The 24,903-nt window shown below is 50.8% G+C and overlaps 1 long non-coding RNA gene across 1 annotated transcript in view; it reads left to right on the forward strand.

Moving 5' to 3' along the window:
- Positions 1 to 7,688: 7,688 nt before the first annotated feature.
- The window catches only part of LOC145722035 (uncharacterized), a 23,266-nt gene continuing 6,051 nt past the window's right edge, over positions 7,689 to 24,903 (forward strand). Inside the window, exons 1-2 of the long non-coding RNA XR_014146072.1 lie at positions 7,689 to 8,451; positions 9,273 to 9,379. This is a non-coding gene — a long non-coding RNA (uncharacterized LOC145722035). The remainder of the gene's footprint in view (positions 8,452 to 9,272; positions 9,380 to 24,903) is intronic.

A 24,903-nucleotide genomic window follows, 5' to 3' on the forward strand; every position in this document is an offset into this window, starting at 1 on the left:
ACACATCCATACTGCAGAGCAGAGATCAAACCTTATGTCCTGCTTTTCCTATTTAACTTACTATGAACCTTTCCCCACGTTATTAAAATCATTGGAAGACATGACTTTAATAGTTGCATAGTATTCCACGATGTGGATGTACTTAATGAATTTAATAATTTTCCTATTTTTGGACATTTATATTGTTCCTAATTTCTTGGCACTCTCAACTTTAGCCCTAGAACTTGGTAATCATGACCTTCGGCAAATCATCTGGCAGAAGAAGAGAAGAACTCACCTCACAAGGATTACTTCTTATAACCTGTGGAAGTGCTTTCTAGACAGTGAAAGCCCTGTGTGATGTCAAGTTCACCCCCTCCCCCCTTGCCAGATCACAGCTAGGGCAGGCTCTGCCCGTCTGGCTAGAACAGATCCTAAGGAAAGGGATCCCTACCTTCTGGGGGTGGTTTTCTGCCCCTCCTTGTTTCTCACAGCCACCTGCAAAGGCAGACTTGGAGGCTCAGGAGTCCTCCTGGAAGGATGAATGAGGAAAGATGTGTCTTGCCAAGGGGCTGCTCCCAGCATGCAGGATGGGGAACATGGGTGGAGACAGGGACAGAGGTCTCTGGGAACTGGGTCCCTTGCTGGGCTTGTGGGAACCTGTAGTTTTAGAAATAGAGGACTCATGGGCTGGGGGAGGGCTAGAGGATGGAATCAAACAGTGGGAATGTCTTATATCAGCCTGTGAGGTAGATACTGTTGTTAATGCCCATTTTGTAGATGGGGAAGCTAAGTCTCAGAGGTTCGGTAGCAACCAAGTATGTACAGCTAGTGAGGGGCAAAGCTGGGATTCCTCTTGCTATCTACCATCTGACACAAAGCAGGCTGCCGCCAGGGCCCGGTGACTGCTCCTCCCGTGGCTCAAAGGTGCTCAGAGAAGGAGAGTCACCTGCACGGGGTAAGTTCAGGAAGACTTCCTGGAGGAATGGGACTTCAGCTTGGCCCCCTACGTGGGTAGCGATGGTCTAGTGGCTTACTCCTGGCTGCACTTCAGAATCATTTGGAGAAGTCTAGGCTCCCAGGCCCCCCTGCAAAGATCCTGGTTTCGTTGTTCTGTGTGTGGGGGGGTGGGTGTCAGTATATTTGAGAAGGGTCCCAGGTGAGGCTAATGTGTAACCAGATGGCTAAGCAGACAGAAGCAAGTCCCTTGGGTGAAGACAGGATATGCAGGCGGCCAGGGCAGAAAAAAGCCTGCGAGGAGCCAGGACGCGGGGGCCCCCATCTCTGCGTGGGGGCAGCGTGAGGCCTATGGGCCGATCAAGGGCAGAAGAGCTTGTGTTTTATTGTTTTTATTTGACATCTTGTGAATCCCCAAGCCACGCCTTGGTTCCAGCTCAGTGAGGTACCTGCTGAGGGTGCATGCGTCCATCCCGTGGGAACCCTCCAAGTGAGTCTCCTCAGCCTGCAGGGAAATATTGGTGTTTGCGCTCACTGATCACATTTGTTCAGGCAATGGGGCAAGAGGGGCCAGGCCCCGCCCTGGCTTCTGACATCCATTGTAACCATGTCCCAGCAACCTGGATTCCCAGGGCAAGCGGCCCAGACAGTACTGTGAGGGACAGGCCCCAGTGCTGATGGCCACTCGGGAAGCGCCCACTGCCCCTCACTTCTCCTGGATGGGGTCCCTCCTCGGCACTGGCCCTTCCACCCTCTCCCTGCACTGTGGGCCCTGCCTCGTTTTGGCACCTTGTTTTTCTTCGTATTTAGCCTCCTGGGGACAGGGACTGTATATTTACTGCTCTCTGGTGAATAACCAGGGCCTGAGAGCAAATCTAAAAGAGGAAAGACAAACCGCACACAAACCTCCCCCATCTGCCTCCCAGGTCCCGTGCCAGTGGCCGGTCTCACATCATTGTGGGGGCTCGGAGACTAAGAACAAATGAGCAAACAAACGCAGACAATTAAAAAAAACCCCTAACTTTAAAAAACAATTTTTGGGGGGCGCCTGGGTGGCTCAGTCGGTTAAGCGTCTGCCTTTGGGTCGGGTCATGATCCCAGGGTCCTGGAATCGAGCCCCACATCGGGCTCCTTGTTCAGCGGGAAGCCTGCTTCTCCCTCTCCCGCTTCCCCTGCTTGTGCTCTCTTTCTCTCTCTCTGTCAAGTAAATAAAATCTTTAAAAAAAAATAACCCCAAAAAACATTAAAAAAAACCAATTTTTAAAAATTTCTTTTTGAGCCAAACAGGTGAGGGAGAGGAGGAAAGCATGAATGTTTCTATGTTCCCATCAACGTGCTTTTTCTGTCATGTCTAATCCTGCCCACAACTCCCAAGAGGCAGATATTACGCACCCAGCCCCGTTTCATGCAGGAGATAGCTGTGCCTCCGGGGGCCGACCTCGGTGCACGTAGTCATACACGTGGGGCCACGATGTCACCCCAGGCCTGGCTGAACTCCAAGATCAAGCCCCCACATTCCACTGCCACCCCTGGCGATACCCCCACAGGGAGGTAACCAGCTCCGCAGGGAGCCCTGCATCTTCCTAGACAAGTCCTGGGTGAATATGGGTGTCAGCCTGAGTGTCGGGCAAGAAGTCCCGAAGAAGTGAGGATGCTTGGATGTTCCTTGGCTCTGCCTCCCAGCACCTTCCCTTGAGCCTCAGTTTCCCCATCTGTAAGATGACTCGATCGCCCAGTTTTGTCATTCTGTGGAAGAATGCAAAGGTATGAATCCAGAAATCATTGTCTGTAAGGTTCAGGATTATCTTTCTCTCTCTCTGGAACATTCCACAGTTGATCTAATTAACCCCAAGGGCTCACACTTTTGCAAAGCAGAATTAACTGTGCTTTAAAAAGAAAGCTGGAGGGCACCTGGGTGGCTCAGATGGTTCAGCGTCTGCCTTTGGCTCAGGTCATGATCCCGGGGTCCTGGGATCGAGTTCCGCATCGGGCTCCCTGCTCAGCAGGAAGCCTGCTTCTCCCACTGCCTCTCTCTCTGTCTCTGTCTCTTATGAATAAATAAATAAAATCTTTAAAAAAAAAAAAAAAAGAAAGCTGGAGACGGAATATAAGAAATAGCAGCCATCTTTTTGGAGGCGCAAACGACAAGTGTTTCTCTTGGTGATATTTGGAGGTGCTTGATGTCCAGGCAGGGGGATGCTGCTTGGAATTTTTGGAGGCCGTGGCCAGACTCTGGGCCATGGCATTTACTCTAGTTGGGGAAACAGGCTGGAAAAGGCAAGCACTGTCCCCTTTAGCCTGAGCACACTGCCCTGCGACAGCCCAGGAGGCTGAGGCCAGGGTTCTGTCACTGAACCTGCCCCAGCAGGTGGCCAGTGGAGACCTTGACCTCAGGCCTGGCTGGGCCAGAGTCTCCACACACGTGATTTCATCTGAGCCTACAACATCCCTCATCACCTTAAAGGTGAGGAAACCAGTCACACAACCATCAGGTCCTCTCACTGCCCCCCACCCCCCACGAATGGTGCGGCTGAGGAACAGGCAGCAAAGGACACATGGCCGAGTGAGTGACCAAGTTGGGGCCACCTGGCACCACCGGCCATGCTCCAGGCCGCCACCTGGTCTGACTCTTTGTGCAGCTTCTCTAGAAGCCTGGGCAGCCCCAATGCCTCTCCCTCTGAGAGGCCCGGCCTCTAGAGAAGACGGGACTGACCCAAGGAGTCAGGCTTCTGCTCCCTCCTCCCATCCCTTCCTGATTCCTGCCTTGCAACGAGAGGGTGGGCGGCTTCCTTCCAGACTTCCCTCAACATTTGCTTCCCTGGCCCTGTGGGGGAAGAGACCGCTGACTCCTCTCAAACACATTTATAGTCAATGAGAGACGCCAGCGGAAACTCCACCCCAAGCAGGGCAGCCTTCCCTCACCCCTGGCCTCCCCACTAATCCTAACCTTTGTCAGGCAGCCAGCCCCAGCCAGGCCCTCCAACCTTTACCTTGCCCTGGGTAAGGGCGGGGGAGCCCAGGGCCTGGCAGCATCTACATGAGTATCCACTCAATGAAGTATGTCTCCCCAAGGACTCCCGGAACCATCCAGGAGGGGCCCCGCATCAGCCGAGACAAGGCTGCTGGGCCAGGGCTCCTCCTGTTCACGCGCAGACCAGCCGAGGTCCTGCCCCTCAGCAGTGAGCAGACACCCAGGAAGGTGCTGGGCTCCTTCGGCGTCTCCTGCCACCTGGCGCCCTGCAGGGTCCGGACTCCACCTGACTGGGTCTCTTTGGCTTTGCTCCTTTTCTGTTCTCTCTGCCCACACGCCAGGCTCCAGAGCCTGCCTTGCTCAGGATTCAGGCGGCCATGCTGAATTTGAGTTTCTCCAACTCTGAAAATCCTGGAATCATCAATCCCAGGGACGTGGGAGCTCATCTGGTCTACTCCTTCCCCAGAGCCACACCATCCTTGACCCATGGAGATGGGAAGTTCCACACAGCTGAGTTTATGGTGTCTCTGTTGTATGCAAGGCTCTCTGTTTATCAGAGCATGGAGGGTGTGGTGGTGGAAGGAAGAAACGGAGAGAAATAAGATGCAGCCTGCCTTGGGGACCCCCAAAGACCAACCGAGAAGACGGTCTCGTGCACAAGAACACAGTCCGGATGCGATTCTTGCGGTGCAGGAAGATGCCCTCCCAGGGTTGCAAACTCAGTGTGAGAGGGTGACAGGGCCCGAGGACTGGGTTCTGTGACACTGTGGCAGGGGTGTGCCCTGCGCAATGGGGCTGCCACTGCTCGGATCAGGGTGGGTAATGACTGGGACTCAGGAAAAGCTTCGGATGAAGGCTGGAGCAGTAGTTGGGGGTCAAACCTGGCAGGATTTCATCCTTTCGATATTGTTCCTGACTTTCCCATGTCAAATGCCACCTTCTTTGGCAACTGTGCAGAACAGAGTTAGCACAGCAGGCTGGAGACTGCCGACCTTTGAGAGGCCTGCTCACAAGCCTGGCCCTGGGCTGGAGTCTGGGAACTTGGATTTCGGGAGCGCTGCCATGATTTTCCGAGAAGGGCTCAGGATGCCTAAATCATTTGTGCAAACAGTACGGCTTATGCTGAAGCCCTGCTCTTCTTTGGGGAGCCTGGAGTTTTGGTGCGTCTAGGCAGAGGGTAACTATGTGACCTGCCCCCAGTGAATACTCTGGGTGCCAGCACCCAGAGCTCTCTAAGGAGCTTCTCGAGCAGAAAACGTTGCACGTGCACCGTCACCACACATTGCTGGAGTGAAGCGTGTCCTGTGTGACTCTACAGGATGAGGACTCTTGGAAGCCTTTGCTTGGTTTCCTCCAGCCTTTACCCTGTGCCGACTTGGCTCACCCTGGCACTGTCGCAGGTCTTCACCGTGAATGTGGCTCCCTGTGGGCTCCTGGGAGTCCTAGCAAATCATCCGAACCGCGAATGGTCTTGGGGACCCCGACGCAGGGGCTTCCTTGGGTCAGTCGGTGTCAGTTGATCTCTTCGTTCTCAGGATCCTGCAGAAGAGAGAGGTCCCTTGGAGGCTGGGTGAAGAGTATTTATAAACCGTGTGTCAGGAACTCCTAGCCTGGGCTCCTGGGGCTGGGGCCACTGTTAACAGGTCCAAGCGAGAAGAAAGAGCAGGTCTGAAGAGGAAATGACAATGCAGATGGCTTCGTTCCCTCAGGGCTTGCTCAGCACCAAGTCCCACACCGTGGGCTGCACAGCCCGGGGCCTCTCGTTCAGTCTGAAGAGCATGGGGATCCAGAGGAAGAGGGCCTCCCCGGCCAGGCTTCAGACCCCAAACCCCATGGACCGTTAGCAGTTCCTCAAACCCAGGCTGGAGCAGAGGCTGCTGGATGACCCCATGCCCACTCTCCCCTTCTGTAGTAACAGAAACCTCCACTTCTAGCTGGGCACCCTGCTGTCAGACAGAGACCACACTTCCCAGCTCCCCTGCGGCTCCACAGGGCCGTGTGACTCCACGGTGACTAGCAGGCTGTGAGCAGAAGTGACTGGAGCCGCAGCCCGGTTGTGGCCTTCAAGAGAAGAGGCCATGCCCTCCCCTCTCCTGCTGCCTCTCCCTGCTGGCTGGAGCATGGACACAGTGGCCCCATCTTGTCCGTGCAGCACCCACAGGGAAGGAGCCTGGGCCTCCCCCCTCACCGCCCCACCCCCCGGCACTTGGAGTCACATTCCAGCCTGGGACTGCCAAGGCCTGACCATTACGGAGAGAGACAAAACTGTTTATTTGGTTGAAGCCAGTGTTATTTTTGGTCTCTGACACAAAAGCCAAATCTATATCCTAATTTTGAGGGTTTCAAACTTGTTTGCCATGACCACAGAAAGAAGTATATCTTGGGCATGTATGTGACTAGAACAAGACGTCGTGAAGGGGTATGAACCCTTGCTCTGCACTTGGCATTCTCATATTTTAAGTCTATTTCATTTCTTTAAAATGCTGTGTATGTGTTCACTAAATTGTTGTGACTGGACGTCTGAAAAAACACCATCTTGACAATTGTCCTGGCTGACCTGCTCCCCTTAGCAACCTGCTTTCCCGCTTCTCTGCCTCCCTCCACCCCCCACCCCCCAGCACCACCTGCCTCACACTGCTCTTTTTTCCCCCTTCCAAACAGTCATTCACTCAACAAACATTTATGGAGTGTCTGCATTGGGCCAGAAAATGATCCAGCATTGTCCTCATAAAAGTGGCAAGGAGCTGGGAGAGGGAGAGACGAATCTGACTGCAGTGATCTGGGGAGGCTTCCTGGTGGAGGTGGCATTTCCACCAGGCCTTGAAGGACTGGCCCTAGCTCCATGCAGCCTCAGTTTCAGCTTCTCCCAGCCTCACAGTCCTGAGGCCCTAGCCACGCTGGTTTTCTTTCTATGCCTGAAAAGAGCCTATATCTTTCCCACTTCGGGACCCCCATATTCTGTCCACTCTGTCTGGAAGGCTCTTCTCCTGCCTCACTCTTGTTCACCCAACTTTCTTCCCACCACTGAATCCCCAGCAGGGATCATCTGGGCTCGAGCCTATCTCTAGTCAGGTGGCGGTCAATAAATATCTTTGAATGAGTGAATTCCTACTCCACCCCGTTCACCTATCACTTGGACAACCTGTAGCCTCTGACCTTGTCTTCTAGCCCCCTCCTTTCCAGCATTCCTGGTCCATCTTTGTCAGAGCTGCCATGGAGACAGGCACTTCCTTCCTCTGATAAAACCCCCAGGGTTTCCGAAGTTCTCTTTGGCTCTTTGGAAGCCTGGCGATTTGGCCTCCACACTCCTCACTAGCATCTTCTTCTTCTCCTTCCTCCCCCTCTCCTGTGCCTCAGAATCTTAGAGTGGACCTTACTCCAGCCTGAAAACGTTCCCTGTTCTTCTTTACCTGGCAAACCCCTACACATCCTTCAAAACCCAGATCAAACATCATGTCTCCCTCCTACTTCCTCAGGCAGAGAGGACCAAGCCACCTCTGTTCCTCAGTGGCCCTGTGCAGGTCTATATCTTGACCTAGAATCATGGGGCTGCATCTTGCTAATGATGCCCTGAGTTTTCCCCTTCTGATTTCCTTGAGGGCACAGATCATTTCTTGTCACAGCTGTATCCTGAGTCCTGGGCCTGGCACAGCGCAGCTAACTAGGATGTATATGTTAAATAAATGAATGGGGAGATGAATTATCTTGTCCCCATTCAGCCCCGACATCACCCTTGTCCATAATAGTTATCACCACTCCTGGTGCTGCTTATCACCATCAGAGTACTCACTTCTCTTTGGTTGCTTGAACAATTTTACCCTTTCCTGCAGAACCTTTCCGCAAACTGATTCCAAGCCAACGTATCCCAACTGTTTCTTGTTGGAAACCAGAATGTCAACATTTTATATGAATTGCTGAGAACTTTATATTGTTAAAAGAAGCAAGTTTGGGGTAATTTTGTTAATTTAGTAAATTTGGTGCATTCATCTAAGGCATATTGAGTTTTTGGCAAATCGGCCTACTTTCTGCCTCCTAAACTTCTCTCCCAGCTCATACTTATATTTCAAAAGAAGCCCTAAACCAAAGGATTGAATCTCCAAGGGGGCAAATGTGTGTGTGTTCAGGGCAGAAATATCAGAGAGGCTCCCATTCCTTATCTGTATTTCACTTGGATCCACACCCCCTGTGCTTTTTCAGTTTCACCCTAACAGCACCAAGTGCTCGCAGGCTCACCAGAAAGCACACAGGACAACCTCTCCGAAGGGCAGTGGGGGCTGCCGCTCTGCACAGGCACCATCCTCCTTTGCTCTCATTGGCTGCTTCCTCGTCCTCCTTTGCTCTCACTGGCTGCTTCGTCACCCTCTTTTGTTCTCATTGGCTGTTTGGTCACCAGGGGGAGGGTTTGGGAAACAGGACCCTATCACCCCAGGACTGTTTGGTTGCAAGGGACAGAGACCCAACTCAGACTAACCTAGAGAAGGAATTTACTGGTCCTCGTGAAGGGGGTGGATATTGGGGCAGCTCTTGGAAATGGAGGCACAAAGGTAGGAACCAGGGTCTCAGCATGGCAACTGTGAGGTTAATGCCCCCCGGACTCTGGCCATCTGTCATCTCCACTTTACTGTTTCTTTTCGCCTGTTGACCTCATTTTCTCTGGCCCCTGATAGGCATTCTCCATGTGGCAGGAAGCATGCTGCTCCAGCAGAGAGAGAGCTGCTGGCTCCCGGAGTCAGTATCAGTCCCAGCGAAGGACTTTTACTGGATCCATTACGGCGGCCAGGTGGCTGGAGTGCTGTGATTGGCCAGGCCTGGATCACATGCCCGCCCTTGTGGCTGGCTCAGTTCGGGAGGGGGGAGGGTGGGTTGACCAGAGGAAGTGACGCAGGGAAGCTTCCTGAAAAGATGCAAACCCATGAGTCATTTACACAAGAGGAGAGTAGTTTAGCTTGAAGGAGAAACCCAGGGATGTGGATAAATGTTCCATCCTCTACTTAGCATGCTTGGGAGGTCAGGATTTTTAAAGATTTTAATCTTTCACTGTTAATTCCAGCCTACTGACCTTGCCCAGCCACACACCCTCATTCCACTACTCACTGCTTAGCAAATAAACATTCATAGAAGGGGTGAATGAATGTTTCTGTACATGGCCTTCTGCTGCCTTGTCATCCGGAACATGTGCCCCCGCACCTGTTTTTCCTTGTTTTGATCATTTTCACCCTTCAAGGCCCAGTTCAGGTGCTGCCACTTCCATGAAGCCCTCCCTGACCCCACAAGTGGCAGGGATTTGTTTCTTTTAAAGCCTTGGTTTCCCCTCACCCTTTATAAACTGTATCCTGATTTTGTGTTATTTGTATTATTGGTTTAGCAGAAAGAAGTTTCCAACAACTAGACCATCACACAGATGGGATGTCATGAGCTCTCCGTCCTGGAGTTTTAGAGCACAGGCCTGTTTGGGGGGGACACTGGACAAAGGTGAGGACTTGGGGGGGTGGTATATGAGTCTTCGAGGGCTGCTGTAACAACTTACCGTAAACTGTGTAGCTTAAAACAACAGAAATGTATTCTCCTACAGTGCTGGAGACCAGAAGTCCAAAATGAAAGTGTTGGTGGGGTTAGTTACTTCTGGAGGCTCAGAGAATCTGGCCCATGCCTCTCTCCTAGTTTCTGGTGGTAGCTGCTAACCCTGCTTCAGTCCAATCCCCACCTCTGCCTTCACATGGAATTCTCCTCTGGGTCTCTCCGTGTCCTCTCTTCTTCTTATAAGGATACTCATCATTAGATTTAGGGCCCACTCTAAATCCAGAATGATTTTATCTCAAGATCCCTAACTCATGACCTCCGCAAAGAGCCTATTTCCAAATAAGGTCATTTGCTGAGGTCCTGAATGTTTGGGAGGCACTACTCATCACACACAGGGGCCCTGTGTAGGACAAACTGGACACAAACCAAAGTGACTGCTGCAGAGGCTGGGCAGGTAACTGGAGAGCATGGGCTGTAGTCCCAACCATCGGCAGATCCAGTTTTCAAAAGAAGCTGGAGACCTGGGTTTTTATGTAAAACATCCATATTTTAAAATGATGGCAACATATTCAAAACATTTTTAAGCATTGTGACCCGTGCATCTATACACTGATAGACAGCATATCTGTAAGTCAGGTTCCGTCTTTGCAGGCTCGGTTTGTGACCTCTGGTGGAAACTCAAACCTGGCTTCTGCGAGTAGCTCAGGAAACAGGGCCTAGTGCACTTCTTGAAGAAGCCACCAGATGGCGCGCCAGTCATTGCATTAGGCAGGCCTAGTCCAACCAGGCCTGGGAGCCGTCCAGGGGCTGAAATGCAACAATGGGGCTTTACTGAGTGGAGGAGGGAGGGAGAGGTGAGGTTGAGGGGAGAGAGTGAGATTAAGCCAATGGCCAGAGTTCACTGCATTTCATTTTTCAAAAATATATTTTTAAAATTTAAATCCAATTAAATAACATATAATGTATTATTAGTTTCAGAGTTAGAGGTCAGTGATTCATCAGTCTTACATAATACCCAGTGCTCATTACGTCACATGCCCTTCTTAATGTCCATCACCCAGTTACCCCATCCCTCCACACCCCTCCGCTCCAGCAACCCTCAGTTTGTTTCCTATGATTAAGAGTCTCTTATGGTTTGTCTCCCTCTCTGATTTCATCTTGTTTTATTTTTTCCTCTCTTCCCCTATGATCCTCTGTTTTGTTTCTTAAATTCCACATATGAGTGAGGTGATACAGTAATTGTCTTTTTCTGATTGACTTATTTCGCTTGGCATAATACTCTCTAGTTCCATCCATGTCGTCGCAAATGGCAAGATTTTTTTGATGGCTGAGTAGTATTCCATTGTAATATAAATACCACATATTCTTTATCCAGTCATCTGTCGATGGACATCTGGGCTCTTTCCATAGTTTGGCTATTGGAGCTTCCTGCATTTCAAACGTACTCTTCCATTATTATCTCAATCTTTGATGCCTGCTACCTCTTGCTTGTTAGTGATCCTTGCTCTCTGGGCAGACGAAACCAGTTCAAAGGGAGCAAAGATACACTCTAGGAAGAAGAGAGAAATAGCCAATAGTACATGTTCAACAGCTGTTTTTTATTCTAAATAAATCAATTAATTTTAAAAAATTGACACATTCACACGGCAAAAAAATCTGAAATCATACAAAATATTCCTGCTCCCACTGCCAACCCCTGCTGTCTCTCTGTTAACACTTTCTCATTGCTTCCAGAGCTCTGAATTCAGGCGCGAGGATTTCTTCTGTGGTTGTACACATATAATAATACACTTTTCTTGAAAGGACAATTCTGCATTGTTGGCACAGTGGAATTAAGTATGTCAGTCCAGATGGTTACTGACTTGTCTATAAATATGACCCTGATAATCCTTATAAAAATCACAAGGTGATTGTATAACAGTTACGGGGAGGGGCATTTCCAGGAATTTAATTATGCCTAATCAGAGCTTGACTTTTAGATGCAATACGTAATGACAGATTTCCAATATTTAATATAAATTTATTTTTACTTTTTATTATGGAAATGTTCAAATATTCACAAAAATGGAGGGAATGGTATAATGAACCTCCATGCTTCAACAATTAGCAACTCGTGATTGATCTTCCCCGGATCCCCATAGGTACTTTTTGTTTGCTGCAGTATTTCAAAGCAAATCTCAGACATTGTGTCATTCCATCCAAAAACACTTTAGTACTACACGTTCTTTTATTTTGTTCTTCTGTTTCTGTTGTTCTTTTTTTTTTTTAAGATTTTATTTATTTTATTTATTTGACAGAGAGATAGACCCAGAGAGTGTAAGTGGAGGGAAGGGCAGAGGGAGAGAGATAAGCAGGCTTCCCGCTGAGCAGGGAGCCCGATGCAGGGGGCTCAATCCCAGGACCCTGGGATCATGACCCGAGCCGAAGGCAGATACTTAACCTACTGAGCCACCCAGGCGCCCCTCTGTTGTTCTTTTTCTTCACAAGAGAACTCAGGGCCAGCTGGCTCAAGACCAATCACCATCCAACTCAGGCCTACGATAGCCTCTATTGACTCCATCGTCCTAAGACTCAACTGTCCTAATGTGGAACCCCACACATTTTTCATCATTCCCATTGGCAGGTTCCCTTTTCTGTTTTCCACTCATTTTTTAAAAATCAGATAATATGGGTAAAACTCAACAGTGTATTCAAACAATTACCCAGAATTCAAAGTCCATCTCTTGGCTGACACTCAGTGCCCTGTGCCGTCACAACGAAAAGAGTTTGTGTGTCCACTGAGGCCTGAAGTGGCTGGACTTTGTGTAGATGAAAGGTAGTCTAGGAATATCAATGTCAAATGTACCAAGGTCAAAAGTCACCGGGCTTCCATCTGCCTCAGTTTGTCCTTGCCTGCCCTAGAAACTGGTGACGGCTCTGTGTGAAAGATTATATCTTCCCAAGATGGTTGTAACAACATCTCCCAATCTACATGCTATTGAGTGACATTGACATTGCCCCCATTGAGAGATAAAGTCTGTGTCCTCTCTCCTTGAATCCGATGGGCGTCTGACTTGCTCATAACCGATAGAATGCCATAGAAGTAACACCAATGACTTCCAACATTGGCCCATAAAACCAGATACAGCTTCTACCTGGCTAGCCAGAACACTCGGGCATGAAGCCCTGAGCTGCCAGAAGTAGGCTCACCATCCTGAGGCCGCCATGCCGTTAGGAAGCTCAAGCTATCACACTCGAAGAGATGGCGTGGAGATGCCCAAGACCACATGGCCAGAGCTGCTTGGCCATCTCTGGGCTGCTGCGGTCTCACGCTGTTCCAACACCGGCCTCCATCTGACCACAGCCTCGTAAGAGCCTGAGCCAGCACCACCCAACTGAACCTTTCTTGATTTTCTGGCCCACAGAAATCATGACAAATAACACAATGGTTGTTGTTGCTTTCGGCCACCCAGTTCTGGGGTGATTTGTTACTCAGCAACAGACAACCATGTTGTTGGTTTTGTGACGATTGTCATAGCATATTATTTTTGTTACTGTTGTCGTGTTGTTGCTGTTGTTATTCATTATTGTCATTTGCCTGCTGGAGAAGCTCAGCGGGAGCTGGCCGCTTGCCTGTCTCCCTCTCTCTGCCAGACGCCACCTCTGGATGTGCTGGGAACCTCAGAGTGCCTGTCAGGAACTACTCACTGTTAAAATATTTATTTAACATCAACAGCTGGAGCCTCTTGTCTGTTAGTGATACCTGCTCCCCTTGGCAGCGCACCCCCTGCTCCCCTGGGGTGAGTAGTAAGACCCGCCTAGCCTTGGGTGGATGGCAGAGCTTTCCATGCGTTCTGATCTCAGCAACCCCTACACATTCTGTGTCAGAAATTTTGCCATCACTGACTCTTTGGGATGGGTCACTGGCTCTCCCTGTGAGAGGTGAACAGGGAGATCTTCTGACCCCATCTCACCATCTTGCTCTGTGAAGGAAAGAATCGGCTCCCTTCCTGAGGTGGGGGTGGGGAGATGGGGCGCAACAGAGCAGGGCTGCAGGGCGTTTTCCTGGACAGACCATCTGGTGCCTGCAGACCCTTAGTCCCATGTCAGGGCTGACCTGCACCCTGTCCTCAGGGGGCAGGAGGGAACACATCACACACTCTTTATAAAGCAACGTCCCTCCCATACCCATCCCACCTCTCCAGAGAACTCACTACCCTTTATAAGGCCAAAAGCACTCACTTAACTTTCTTCTATGGACACTAGCAATTAGTAACTGGCCACATTGCTGTTTTTGCTTTGGTTGTTAGAAAATGTGATGGCCAAAGCTGTGGTTCACCATGACAAGTGTATAGATCAGGCTGGTGAAAAAACAAAGGAGAAAAAAAATCAGTTACAACTCTATTACCCAGGGATAAGGAAACTGGCTTTTGTGGGAGAGCCTCCCATACCACACACAAACGTAAAAGTGGGACTTTAACGTACAGTCTATATACAACAGAAATATCTCGTCATGGCATTATATACCTTCTGTAGGACAGGGACTCTTCATTTCTTGGGGCCCACAGTCATTTCAAAAAGCTCATGAGACTTCTAGTCCCTTTCCTAAAAAAATACCATTGGGCAGATACTTACGAATTTGGCATTAGGTTCTATAAATAAATAAACTATTTATAAGTAGATTAGGTTTTATAGCCGTGATTTAAAATTTTTATGGCTGCATCACATTCAGCTGTGTGGCTATATTATAATTTATTTAACGAACCCCCTCTTGCTGGATGTGTAGGTGTCTTCTCATGTTCTAAACTACTCTGAAAATCTCCGCAGCAAAAGAATGAGGAGCGTCTTGCTGGTCTTAATTTATGCTGGCTGTGTCTTAGGCATTTTTGGGGCTATTTTATCCCTTCTCTGGGACAAGGCTGGGCATGTGTAAACACGCAGTGTCTGCAAAAGGAGAAATCCGTGAGTTGGCCTGGGGTGCAGCCCCGCCTAACTCAGGGTGCAGAGGGCCAAGTGGAGGGGAGGCGTGCTTGCGGTTGCCAGCCAGCAGGGTGTCAGGGACTCCTGTGCCGCAGGCTGCTGGGGACCTGGCCTCGGCTGCCCAGCCTGCGGAGCGGTGATTTATGTCACCAGCCAAGGAAGGACAGGAGCCGTGTGTTCCCTCCTGGAGTCGGGGCGGGGCGGGCTGCGGGGACACGACGGGAATGTGGCAGGCGGGTGGCCGTAGCTGGCTTCCAGGGGCCTGGTACGCAGGCCAGCGGCTCTTCATGTCCATAAAAGCGAGCCTTCAGCAGTGGGCCAGCCCCGGCCAGAGGCTGCCCACGGGGGCGGGCAGGGACCAACACAAACAGCCAGCAGAGAAAGGGGCCTTTGTGGCGAGCGGGCAGCGGCTACCGGGCTGGAGGGGGGAGGCCAGCGCTGCACGGCCCCGGGGGGGTGGCCGGCAGGTGCTGCTCCCAGCTTGCCTGGTACGTGGCGCCGGGCGGGGTGGGTCTCCAGAGCCTTCCTCCCTTCTTCTTCTTCTTTTTAAATCATTCTTCTGTTAAAAGATTTCTCTCTTTAGTAATTTTGGTCATTACAAGAGTGATATGCTCATTTATGTGGTGAATCCATGCAAAGATGGGAAAAGAACATAAGGATCTCCCTACCCCCCACCCCCAATTCCCACACTTAACCCCGGGGCCCTCCCACGCCTCCCCAGGACCTTACATCTACACAGCGAGGGCCTTGCTATTGTTTGTTAAAAATCAAAAACAAAAACACCCACAAGACAAAACCATACCAGACCTCCCCATTGCACAGCTTGGAGTATTTGGAACTATGTTAAGGCTTTTTTGTTCTATTAACACGGAGGCAACAGTCTTGGTGCATCACGAAGGGACCAGGGATGCCACATATCCGGAATGTGTGGGACAGTTGTGCACATTGAATTGTCCTGCCTCCAGGGCCCAGGGTCCCAGCTTTGCAACATGCTTTCTAAATTTAGCAATAGGCACCCAGGCCTTCAGATAGAGCTGGAACAATCCGCTGTCTGTAACACCTGCGTCATCCGCCACAGGAGGACTCTACCGCGGACACCTGGGGTGGGGGTGGTTTCACGGTTTCAAACAATATTGTAAAACCCACTCGCTCTTATGTGTCCTTTTTGTGAGTGCTTTCTATAAAAAAAATTTTTTTTTTTATAAAAAATTTTTTTAAAGATTTTATTTATTTGTCAGAGAGAGAGCACAAGCAGGGGGAGCGGCAGGCAGAGGGAGAAGCAGGCTTCCCGCCGAGCAGGGAGCCCAATGCGGGGCTTGATCCCAGGACCCTGGGATCATGACCTGAGCCGAAGGCAGACGCTTAACAACTGAGCCACCCAGGCACCCTGTGGCTTTGTTTTAGATCCTGCTCTATTTGTGGGCAAAAGATAGTGATCTCATGGTTGTTTTAATTTGCATTATTCTGAACTCTGATGAAGCCGAGCATCTTTTCAAATTTTTATTGGCCACTGGCTTCTCTCTTCCCAATTCCTGCCTCACAGATGCCTCCTCCGGGGAGGCCGTCCCGCGTGGAGTGGGGACAGCCCGTAGCAGGAAATGCCCTTCCCATCACACCCTATCAAGGGGACATGGTAACATGACTCAGCCCTGTTGATGCTAACCTTGCTCAGTAATCTCTGAAGAAGGCAAACGTTTTCAGGTGTCACTGGCCCTGTCTCTAAGGGGCGCATCCTTCAGGACCTGCCTTCAGGAATCAGCTTCTCTATTCTCCAGCGCCTCAGACTGAGAGGGACACGGGCCAAACTCTCCCGAGCACTCTGCCTAGGCTCCTGGGTCACCAGATGGCAGCCCCTCCTCCTCACAGGAACCCCCAGTCTCCAGGTGGGATTCCGAGAGTCCGCCAACACTTGGCTGGGGCTGGGGCCACGGTGAACCACCTTCCTACCGTGGGGTGGGAATAGCTGCTCCTCACCGCATGCTTTCCCCACAGGGGACTCTCTCCATGCTCTGCATGTGATTGATGGGGGGACGGCTGCTAGGGTAGGCTTGGCTTGGCCAGCTTGGTGTCTGGTCACAGCTGGGCTCTCTTAAGACCTGGGTCCCAGTTTGGAGGTACTGTGCTTTGCCTCTCTGCGGCCTTTTGGAAACACAGGACAAGGCCCCACCTACCTGTTATGTCACTGAATGAGCAAGCGAACCCTGATGATGATGCCGGGCCCCACCCAACAGGGACCGAGCACCTGCTGCGTGCCAACCCGAGCTGTGTGCTGGGGGGCAGAGCTGGAGCAGAACCAGACAGGGCCTAGACTCTATGGGGCTCACGCACTGGTGTTTCGGGACGATGAATCCGAAATAAAGCAGATAACCTCTAGTCACTGGGCATGAGGAACACCCCCAGACAGGAGGGGCGGGGGCTGCTTTACATAGGCAGGTCGAGGAGGCCTTCCTGGGAAGGTGAGTCTCCACAAGACCCAAAGGGTAAGGGGCAGGAAGAGTTCTAGAAAGAGGAGACAACGGCTCATCACCCTGCCTGGTGAGGGGGTGAGGGGCATCTCATCTCACTGCCCACCAGCCTCAGCTCAGGTAGAATTTTCCTGGGGTGCGGGCCCTGCCCTCCCTGAGGTCCCCCAGACACACCTTGCTGGCCCGTGTTTGTCTGTAGCTCCAGCTGTCCCCAAGCAGGAAAGGGTGGGTGTCAGGCCTGCTCCTCCCTGTTCTTCGGCCCTCCAGCCCCGCCCCGACCTCCCCACCACCACCCCACCCTGTAATTTCCCTGTCTGCCATAGGAGCTTTTTTGGGACCTACTGGGGGCTGGTTTTGCTCGGGTGGAGAGCACGGTCCTCAGCCCCTTCCCTGAGAACAGGGCCTCAGCCTACCCACCACCACCAGCTCCCTGCGGAGGCCGGTGCCCTAAGGGGTTGGTGACAGAACACTGGCCTTCGGAGGCTCCCTGGTGACCCCAACAAATCATTGGTCCTCTCTGGGCCTTTCCAAACCAATAGCACAGAGTTCCATTGAAGGGAACTTAGAAACCCGTAAGAATCTCAGATGACAAGGAGCCTGGTGTTGTCCTGCTGCTGCAGAGGGGAAGCGGAGGCCGAATCACAACGTGCTGGGTCAGAGGCTTTATGATATGGGGACAAGAAGCCAGGCCTAGAGTGGAACTTGTCTCCTAGGGCCATCTCTGACTCCCACCAGCCACGAGGCCCGGCTATGCATGACTCTACACCTCAGTGTCCCCAGCTGTAAAACGGACACAAAGCTCTCGTTCCCTCGTGGGTACCATGAGGTTAAAATGAGGTAAATAAAGGCCTCATACAGAGCAGCTCCTGGGGAAGGGGGTTTGCTATCTGTAGGACGAGACCCCAACCTCAGCCCTGTGCAAGCCCCTCGCTTTACAAACCCCATGAAACTGCAGACAGAACTCCAAGGAGCAGATGTTGGACATGAGTCTTCCTTGGTGGCCAGGAGGAATTCAGGAGGCGCAATGTGCAAGGAGGCAGACATTCTTCAAGGGGGTCTATGTGATGGTGGCCGGCTTTGCCAATGTCCTTGAACCCCAGTTTCCCTATCTGTAAATGAGAATCCTAATACCTCAGAGATGCACGTAGTAGAAACTCACCAAGTTAGAAATGATTATTATTTTTTTTTTAAAGATTTATTTACTTGAGAAAGAGAGAGCGCGTGCGCGTGCACGCACACGGTGGAGGGTGGGAGGGACAGAGGGAGAGAGAAACCCAAGCAGTCTCAGGTGCTGAGCGCAGAGCCTGATGTGGGGCTTGATCTCACCACCCCGAAATCATGATCTGAGCTGAAACCAAGGGTCAGATGCCTAACTGGCTGCACCACCCAGGTACCCCCAGAAACTATTATTAATTATTACTATTAGTTCCTTTTTATGGATGAGGAAGACGTGGGCAGGCTTCATGTCCCCATTTTACAGATGAGGAACATAGGCGATGTTGGAACCCAGCGACAAACGGCTTCTCTCTGCCCATTCTCCTGGCAGGGAAGAGCGGGTTCCAGAGACTCGAAGGTGGGTCAGGGGAGGCCCAAGAACCAGGAACAGGACCAGCCTTCAATTCTGAAAATCAGACTGGGTCATGGGGGGACAGGGTGCTGGAGGAGACAAAAACAAGCCCAGGCCATTTCCTGATTGGGCACTGAAAGCCAACACCAACCCTTTTTGCTCCATAAATAAATTTCACATTTAAGTAAATGGTAATTACATGACATTTTTTTCCCTTCTGCAAAAGAAAAGAGCATTTATCCCGTCTCCAGAAGCTCATTCCTTATTTCCAGCTCCTCTCTGACATCACCCAGGGGCAGCATGGGAGGAATTTTCTCTTCTCATCCCCTGGGGGAGTCAGGTCGGGCACCTTCGGGCAGCGCTTGGTCCCCAAGCCACAGACAGGCTCTGTTCCCACAATTCTCCTAGAGATGGTTGTTGGGAGCTCAGAGTGGATTTTCCCTCTGAAGCAACATTGTCCCTGGTTCTTTGGTTCCCAGACTAGACCAGCAACCCCTTTTGGAGGCAGGGAGGAAAAAAGCAAGGGCTTTGGAGTCAGGTTACCTGGGGTAACCCACACTCCGCTACCTCCTAGCTGTGTGACCCTGGGGGAGCGACTCACCTTCTCCGAGCCTCTCTTCCCCCATCTGTCCATGTTGGCAGCCAGTTCTCCAGAGGGCCTCTGCAACTTCTGGGGGTCCTGTGATGGCAGATGTCCTAGACTATCTTTTCAAGGATATTTTTTAGCAAATAGCTTTGGAAGATAAACATCGTGTCTCCCTCTAGGGCAGAGGGTAGATTCGTTTGTTGTCCAGGATAATAAAAACCACATCTCCCTCCAGGGCAAAGACTGGGTGGTTTTGCTAGAAGCCCCCTTCTAAGGTTGGGGGTTTCCTAATCTCAGGGTTCCTCCACTGTGACCCAACCGTGGGTGGGTTGGGTGGATGCAGCATCCACCTGGGCTCACCTCCCAGTTGGCCCGTGAGACAAGAGTGCAAAGGGGGGAACACAGAGCTCCTGTCACCTGTTTTGTCTGCAGTTATAAGTCCTTTGTCTTGGTCCCGGAAATCTCGTGTCTTCTGCCAGCATTCATGGAACTGGCAGGCGGACTGCTAGCTCGCACGCAGAGTAAAATCTCAGACCCACCACGGTTCTTGGCAGTCCGTTGCCCGGCTCTGATGCCCACCCGGTTGCTGGGGGCGGGGGGGTGTGCAGGCTGTGCCTGGCGCTTGGTGGGGAGTTAATAAATGGTGGTTGAAACAATGGTGGGAGGTTGGTTACTCACCAGCTACTCAGAATTCCCACCCAGGATGCCAGCAGTGCAGCATGGCTTTGGCCCTGGGAGTCGAAATTCCATCCTATCTGGGGAAGGCTGGCCGCGGGAACAGGCTTGCAGGACGGGGGGCCAGGGTTCCAGCGGGGTCGAGTGTAAGTCCTTCTTGACCACCCCTTCAATTGCCTCCCTCGTCAAAGACAGCCTTTATGAATAATTTGAAATCTATCTTTCTAGACCTTCCCCTGTACATAAATATGTTTAGAGAATACATACTTTATGTTTACATAAATGATTTACACTGTATGTATTATATTACGATGTACATTTTTCACTTAAAAATGCATCCCGGACACCTATCGTTGTCAACCCACTTAGCTTTTGAGAACTGCTGGACAATGTTCATAATATGACTGACCACCATTTATTTCCCAGGAAGGCGCAGCCTGCTAAGGTCAGGCCGGCAGAAGGATGTGACATTGAACACAACCAGAATAGAATTAATTAGCAGTTGATTAACTATGTCCTGGGTGCTAACCTGCCAGGCTCTATCCTAATCTCTTTATCCCTATTTTCTCCTAGCCTCCCAATAACCCTGTGCACCCAGGAACCTGTGGAGGTTCCTTTTTTTACAGATGAGGAAACAGGCCCGGAGAGGGTAAGGAACTCGGTCCAGGTCCCGCAGCTAGTAAATGAGGCACCTGGGACTCAAAGCCGGGCCTGCCTAACTCGCATTCTGCTACCAAATGGTTCTTCACCGTTACAGAGTCATGGACCCCTTCGAGATTCTGATGAAAGCCCTGACTTTCTAATCAGAAAAGTGCCTGCAGTATAAACAAGCAACCCCCGCCCCCATGCGCACAGGGCCCATTTCCTGGGTGTGTGGCCTGTGTAGTGACATGGGGCCTGGGTTCAGAAGGAACTGTGCTTGGTTGAACGTTTTGCTGTTGCCATCATGAAATTCTTTTTTTAAAGATTTCTTTTATTTATTTATTTGACAGAGAGCGACACAGCGAGAGAGGGAACACAAGCAGGGGGAGTGGGAGAGGGAGAAGCAGGCTTCCCGCGGAGCAGGGAGCCCGATGCAGGGCTCGATGCGGGGCTTGCTCCCAGGACCCTGAGATCATGACCTGAGCCAAAGGCAGATGCTTAACGGCCGAGCCACCCAGGCGCCCCGCCATCATGAAATTCGTAAAACATTTTGAACAGAGTCCTACATTTCCCTTTTGCACAGGGCCCCACAAATTACGTGATTGTGCCCGCCCCGTCCACATACGCTACAATTTTGCAAACGACTAGATGTGCAGGAATCCCATGAGGCTCTTCAAAGAGTCCTCTGCTTTTTGGAAGGCTGTGCGTGTGTGTGTGTGTGTATTTGCAGGTGTGTGTGTGTGAGTGTGCATGTGTGCACGAGCGTGTGTCTGTGGCAAGTTGGTCAGGTGTAACTGGGCGGCCGGCGGGGAGCGGGGCCAGCGAGCAGAGGAAGAGGCCGCGGGGACGGCGGCGGTTTCCGCACGGTCTGTGAGAGCAGCTCCTTCACCTCCGGGAGAGGAAGCCCAGTGCTGGGATGCACAGCCCTGGGGCTAACCGTGTCCTTAAAAACCTGCCACCTCCAGACCCACACAAGGAGCCTTTGTTGGGTATGGAGGCCTGATGGTAAACACAGGAAGGCAACCAGCGGCAGATGCTCAGGCTCACTGTCTGGAGCAGAGTTTTCTTTGTGTGTGTGTGTTTGTGTGTCTGTTTTAAGGAAAAGTATTTATTATTTACACTGCTGAAATAGTCCCAGAAGAACAATATACACCATGTGTATTTGAAAGGCGGGGCAGGGTTTTCTAAGTCAGGCACGGCGTTGCCCTCAGAACGCCGCTTCCTGGGGCCAGCTGGAAGGCTCCCGGAGCCCACTCCGGAGATTGGAGACACCTCGGCAAGGGGTGGGAACGAAGGTGGCCGCACAAGTCCCTGAGGACGGAGAGCACAGAGAGCCTCAGAAATCCTGAGGGATCTGCTGGGGGTGGGGGAGAGAGGACTTTATACAATCCTCACTCTGATCTGTCACCTTGGGCAAGTGGCTTAACTGCTCTGTGACTCAGCTTTTCCATCCATGAAATGGGGGTAATAATATGACCAACCCCCGAGGTCGTTGTGAGTATTGAATTTAGTCAAATGTCCTTCCAAGCAAGCACAATAAACGATATTACTATTATCTGAAGCTAGATCAGAGGATAAGGCCAAAAGCATAACAATTGTGCTTTTAGTTTTGGGTTTATTTTTGCTGTTTTTTCAGTCGGTGAAAGCCTGGGGTGGGGGTGGGGGGCCATCACTGCAGAAGGAAGGGAGGGATGGAAAGTGCCCTCAAGGGAGATGTAGGGCTGGGGCAAGGGTCATTCCTCAGTACAGATTGTCAAGGGCCCAGGAGGGAAGTGACCGGCCCTGGGTCTGTGGCTGGCGCCCTCTGTGGGTGGCTTTGGACAAGGAGGATTTTTTTTTTCTTTTCAATCAAAACAGCAAAGAGTTGTTTCTGTGTCTTTGAGGGTGACAGGTGCCTGGGTTCCTGGCCTTCCCACCCCCCCAGCCCCCCACCTCCAGCCTCTCTCTGGGTCAGGTCACACCGAGGCCGTTCAGGGTGAGCAGCCTCGTGCCTCACCATGGGGCACGGTGTCCAGGGGCCAGACAAGGCTGGCGGTGGGGCCTGGAATGAGGACCCCACACTGGGGTCCCCCCCCCCGGGGCTCAGAGACTCCACCTGCCCGGGAGCTCTGGCCTGGGGACCTATGGGACTTGGGGGCGGGGGTGTCATCTAGTTGTCTCTGTGCACGCCAGCCAGCCCTTTTCGGGCTTTCTATGTGCCCAACTCTCTTCCCAGTCCTTTGCCCGCACTATCTCATTAACTGTCACAGCATCCATGCAGCCCCAAGGCTCATGACAGATGAGGACATTGACGCTAAGACAGGGACAGTCACCAGCCCAGGTGGCCCAGCCAGTGAACTATGGGGTGCACTTGGGGTGCAGCTCAGGGGAGGTCAAAACTATGTTCTTAATTGGGGTCGCCCCAGGTGACCCATACACCTTGGTGACAGAGGGAGCTCTCTGCACCTTTGCTGGCCTTTCAGGCAAAAAATCTCCGGTTAGCTGAAGTGCCGGGCATTTGCTAAGTGCTGAATAACTGTCCTCTGGTATCCTGAGCTTCCAAATGCAAATGCGCTTCCCAACCCCCTCCAAGGACAGCGCCTTAATCCTCCCTGCAACAAGGCCAGGCTGAGAGAGGCTGGATAAATTTGCTCAACGCCACTCACTCGCTTGGTTCCTGCAACACCTCAACCCCTCGCCCCTGCCCTCCTCGCCCCCGGAGAGTCAGGGGAGGGGGTAGAGTGGGAGAGGGGGTGCGCAGCGCGCTTTGGGGTGGGCGGGACAAGGAGAACAGTCCTGAACAGAGTTGTGCTCAGGTGGGTTCTCATATTTTGCAGAGGACAACTGGGATTAGCTTCTGAACCTCAGTCCTTCCCTTGCTCCTGAGACCAGAGCCTCATCCACCACACTCTGGTGCCTTGGAGGAGGCAGGGCACAGGCTTTGTTCAAATCCTGCCCTTCTACTTAATAGCTGCAAGACCTTGATCAAGCGCTCCAAGCCTCGGTTGCTTCATCTGTGAAATGGAATAATAAATCTCTACCTTGCAGAGCTGATGTGAGATTGTTTTATGTCAAGGCCCAAACAGGACCTGGTAAATAGTAGGTGTTAAATAAATGATGGCTAGTATCATTATTTGGCTCTCATCCCTATCCTCAAAAAATATGTTCTCCTGTTGACTCAGTTTTTCCTCTTTTATAAATTCTTACCCTAAACAATAAACAAATAAAAAACATCCAGGGACACCTGGGTGGCTCAGTTGGTGAAGCATCCGCCTTCAGGTGAGGTCATGACCCCAGGGTCCTGGGATGGAGTTTGCATCGGGCTCCCTGTTCAGCGGGGAGCCTGCTTCTCCCTCTCCCTCTGCTGCTCCCCCTGCTTGTGCTCTCTCTCCCTGACAAATAAATAAATAAAATATTTTAAAATAAATAAATAAATAAAGTGCCTTAAAAAAAAATTCCAGACATGTTTCACCATCTCCCACCAGCTTGAAGCATTAACTCCCTGCCATACCTCACCTGCTTGAGGGCTTTGGAGAAAATGCAGAGACCATGAAACGGGCATTCATATACTCAACTGGCAGGAATATAATTTCAGAAAGTGACTTGGCAGTGTGTATTGAGGGATATTAAAATGTTGATTATGCTTTGACCCTAAAATTCCAAGACCAGAAATCTATCCCAGGAAAATAATAAAATATATGAGCGTGCGCACGCACACACACACACAGATTTAGATGGACTTTTTTGCAGAAAGAGGTTCACATTACACTATTTAGCATAGCAAAAACTTGAAAGTTAATCTGAATGTTCTAGCTTCATGAATAGTTGAGTAGATGTGACACCTCTGATTCAGTTAGCATTAGATTCAACCTTGAGTGACAGAAACAAAAATTATCTGCTATCAACAAGATAGAAGTTTTAGACTTAAACTCCATATAAAGTCCAGGGAGGGGCGCCTGGGTGGCTCAGTTGGTTAAGCGCCAGACTCTTGATTTTGGCTCAGGTCATGATTTCAGGGATGTGAGATCAAGCCCTACGTTGAGTCCTGCATGGGGCTCTGCACTGGGTATGGAGCCTGCTTAAGATCCTCTTTCTCTCCCTCTTCCTCTGCCCCTTCCCCCTCTCCTTCTCTAAAATAATAATAATAATAATAAAGTCCAGAGACAAATTGTCTAGGCTAGTGTGACACCTCTGTGATTAGCAGGAATTCAGGCTACTTCTATCCAACTCTGCTATCCTCAGTGAGTAGCTTTCACTTCATGCTCCAATATGGCTGCTTGACCCTAGCCATCATGTCTGCATTTTAGCTATCACGAAGGAAGAAGAAGCAAAAAAGGTGCTCTGTGAATTTACACCTGACATTTCCACTTACTTTCCATTGGCTAGAGCTTAACCATATAGCTATTCCTAGCTATAAGAGATTCCAGGAAAGACAAGAGAAATCTTTATCTCTGGGAGGCCTGTGTCCCTCAAAAACTTTGGAATTATGCTACAAGGAAAGTGGGGGAGAAAAGTTATTACCACAACATTTTTATAATGGCTTTTTATTTTTTTTTTATTTTTTTTTTTTTTAGATTTTTATTTATTTATTTGACAGAGAGAG

The sequence above is a fragment of the Leptonychotes weddellii genome, chromosome 6, assembly GCF_054177405.1.
Source record: "Leptonychotes weddellii isolate Sample4059 chromosome 6, ASM5417740v2, whole genome shotgun sequence".
NCBI classification, from domain to species: Eukaryota; Metazoa; Chordata; class Mammalia; order Carnivora; family Phocidae; genus Leptonychotes; species Leptonychotes weddellii.